Below are 3,957 nucleotides of genomic sequence, written 5' to 3' on the forward strand. Positions count from 1 at the left end.
TTCACATGGCCTGCTCCATTCTCTTCTCTGCCAACCTCACACGGCCATTGTGAGACACGACTGTGGCATGCATCTTCCATGACCCCCCCTTGCACGGCCATATAGATCTACACGACCTGAACTGCTTCTACCTTTGGAAACCTGGCATGGTCGTGTGGTGCACACGGCCAGCACTCTCTTTCTTACTGGAAACCTCACACGACCATGTAGTATACACGGCCGAGGCTTCTCTGGTCTCTGGAAAACTTACATGGTCGTGTGGTGTACACTACCTAGGCTTCATTGGGCTTCAAAACATGGCACGACCGTGTGAGGTTCACAATGCCAAGCCATCTCCCTTCTCTACTGCAGCTACACGACCTCTCATCTCCACACGGCCTGGGCAAACCCCCATGGCAAGGTCGTGTGGGGTTCAGGTACCATGCCTTCCTCCATTGCTTTTCTTGTAGATTTGGCCTCGAACACGCATCCTTCACCAAATTTGACTCTTGCGTACAAAAAATGCACAAAAGTAGATCTTCGAACAGAGAGAGTCAATATGCTAATAAGGAAAGCTGGAAGTACGAAAATGCATAGATTAAGCATGTTCAAAGTATGTGAATGTGCGTCAAAACATGCGTAAAAGAGTATATGATCCACGCACATCACACCCCCGACTTAAACCTTTGCTTGTCCTCAAGAAAAATGCTGCAATCTAGATTCATATATTTTACAATGCTCTCATATCCCTAATACATTTTCCTAACTCTATCAAAACGTTTCATCAATAAGCATGATCATGGAAACAAGTTAAGTATGGCTCAAGCATAAGTTTCTTGTGCACAGTGCAAGGTAACTCAAAACTCTTCAAGTTTCAATCTATGTCCTAGTCAAGTCGTCATCAAATTTGAATTACTAATATTTCCGGTGATAGACAACTAACCAGTGATAGACACTTACTTGCCACACACTTGGTTCATATTTCTCAATCAACCCAAGGTCTCAAAGGCGTGCTCAATCTCAAGAGAAGCTAAGCAGTCATTTCCCCAGTAACCTAACTCGGTCTCAAAGGGGTGACTTACTAGATTCCACTCACGACAACTATTTTTTATATCCCTTATTCACTTTTTTTCTATTTTTCACACTTTTTTTTTCTTTTCATCATAAGTATTTGCATTGTGCAAATCTTATTCACAAATGTACTTTTGGCACAAATGTTGAGATATTTTGATTTTTCCAAATGAGATTACATGATTTGAGCCTCATCCAGTAACCAAAATGAAGTTTGAGAAATCACCATGGAAACTAATTACTAAACAAACAAGATGAATCATGACTATTTCAATGATAACAACCATTCAAGCATCAAGTATAGTGAAGTGAAGATAAGATTCTTAAGGTTAAGCCAAAACTAAAACTCATTTCCATATGATACTTAGCTTATATCATACTACCCAAGATAGAGAAAAGAGGTACATTAAGCATACTACTAGCATCACTTAAAACATCATGAATCTAGATAATGAATGTGCTAATATTTTTACTAAAAGACAAGAAAGCATATAAGTGAAGTTTGATATTCTCAAGATGTATGCCACGAAAAATCAAAACAAAATGCAAGACATAAGCAAAAAAAACAAAAATAAACAAAGCAAATCAAATGCATCTAATGCATCCCCCCAGACTTAAACTTTTCATTGTCCCAATGAAAACTAAAAACAATGTGGAAGAGATTTTAAGAGAAGTTACCAAGTGATGAGCTCCAAATGGTTGACATTCATGTTTTTAAAGATACTCCTCCATCCAATACTCACATTCCTCCACAACTTTGATTTCTACAACAATAATATAGACAAGAAAAATTAAGTAGAGGATACATGTTTATTATAAAGAGAGAATTAAAGACATAAAAGAAAATAAGGAAAATGAACTTGGGTTGCCTCCCAAGAAGCGCTTGTTTAAGGTTATTAGCTCGACCACCTCATTAGATTCATCTAAATCTTGCTCTTAGAGGGGTAAGATATTTCAACACCCTCCTACCAAGGGCTCTTATTATGGAGGGAGCTTTCAATATAGGAGCTAAAAAATGAAGTATCGCTCTCTCCATCTTCGTCTTCTTTAAAGTTCTTTCGAGTGGTCGAAGACGGTTCAAATTGAGCTTCCAATTATTAGCCCAATCTGCACATGCAAAGAAAATACAAATCTCCCACAAACATATTAGATAAGATAGAGTCATAACCATATTAAGATAAGCAGAATAAGAAATAAAAACTGAATCACATTCAACAAAATCAATGATAGGTACCTCTATAAAATTTTCCAAAAGATCACAAGAAATACTAACCTTACTTTGTTGAGAAATACCTGAAATTTCTAAACATGTAGATGTGACTTCCTCTGAATCAAAAGATGGTTCTGGCTCTGGCTCAGGTGTTGGCGATATCAAAGATGGTGATTCTTGAGACTCAACCATATCTACATGAGTCCCTGCACATTGTTCCACAACATGATCAATTCTTACAACCTCTAAGGGTTGTATGAACAAAGGTGGTGATCCTTGAGATGCTGCTTCCACAACACAGCTCCCTACACATTTTTCCATATCATCATCATCAACACAAACATCAAAAAATAAACCAACATCTATGTCCTCAATAGGAGAATCAATAACAAGAGGATCAATAACTTCACTTGCAGTTTTAAGTTGATCTACCACATCACATTTATCATCTGAAAGTTCAATGTCACTATAACACCCTATAAAATTTGGAGGTAGATCTGAAAACTTATTTACCACTGCATTATCTTCACAATCCTCATCTGAAGAGTCTTCATCTTTCTACAAATTCAAAAATCTGCACTCAACCTTACCAGTGTCACAGAATTTTTTAAAGTCATAGTTCTCATTGACCCCCACTAACCTTTGTGGAAAAGGAACCCTTAGTGAAGGTCTTGGGAAAGGTATTTCTAAGTTCCCATATTCCCTTTTAGCTTGTGGAGGAGATTCAACTTGCTTATCTAGTGTTGGTATGATCAATTGTTGAGGGAAAGGTACTTGTGGTATTTGGGAACCTCCTAGAATAATGGAACTGAGTTCATGTGGTCTTCTATTGTTCTTCTCCTCAATTCTAAACATGTCCCTCTTCAGAAGTTCTTCATGATTTTTTTCAATTCTCAACCCAACATCATCACACTTTTCACTAGATCTTGTCTGCAAAGGAGGGGGATCTTCTTTAAACCAATTTGAAACAATACTTTCAATCTTTGCCCCTAAATGTTTGAACTCCCCGTTCTGTGACTTGTGATTTTCAAAACTCATAGATGGTTGAGTTACAATTTATTTGACAGGATCTATAGCATTTATGGCTTGCACTTCTTGAATGTTTGATGGAGATTTCATCCAACTTATGTTTGACCATTCATGGAGGTTCAATGTCACTTGATCAATTAACATATATGCTTCATCTACACTTTTGTCTATAAAAGAACCTCCAGCTGATGAATCCAATAAACTCTTGTCTGAGAAAGAAATTCCCCCATAGAATATATGCAGAATCAACCATTTTTCAAAACCATGATGAGGGCACTGTCTTTGAAGACTCTTGAATCTATCCCATGTTTCAAACAATGATTCTCCATATGCCTGAGTAAAATTTGTTATGCAATTCCTCATATACATTGTTCTGCTTGAAGGAAAAAAATAATTTAGAAATTACTTCTCCAATTGCTCCCAACTTGTGATACTTTGAGGGTGGAGAGAATATAACCAGGTCCTTGTTTTATCCTTGATACTAAAAGGAAATGCCATCAATCCAACTGCATTTGCTGACACTCCTTCACATCTCACCATATCACAAATCTCTAAAAATGTTTCAAGATGCAGATAAGGACTTTCTGATACTTCTCCTCCATATTTGTGACCTTGTATTATAAAAATTAACTCTGGGTCTAGTTGGAAACTTTCTGCTTCAATTTGAG

The 3,957-nt window shown here is 37.1% G+C and overlaps 1 non-coding gene across 1 annotated transcript; it reads left to right on the forward strand.

The window, feature by feature from the left end:
• The first annotated feature begins 3,548 nt into the window (after positions 1–3,548).
• On the forward strand, positions 3,549–3,654 carry LOC122054341. The gene has a single exon (XR_006132667.1). It is a non-coding gene; the product is annotated as a small nucleolar RNA R71 (small nucleolar RNA).
• The last annotated feature ends 303 nt before the right edge of the window (positions 3,655–3,957 follow it).

Source organism: Zingiber officinale, chromosome 3A (genome assembly GCF_018446385.1).
Source record: "Zingiber officinale cultivar Zhangliang chromosome 3A, Zo_v1.1, whole genome shotgun sequence".
In the NCBI taxonomy this organism is placed as follows: domain Eukaryota; kingdom Viridiplantae; phylum Streptophyta; class Magnoliopsida; order Zingiberales; family Zingiberaceae; genus Zingiber; species Zingiber officinale.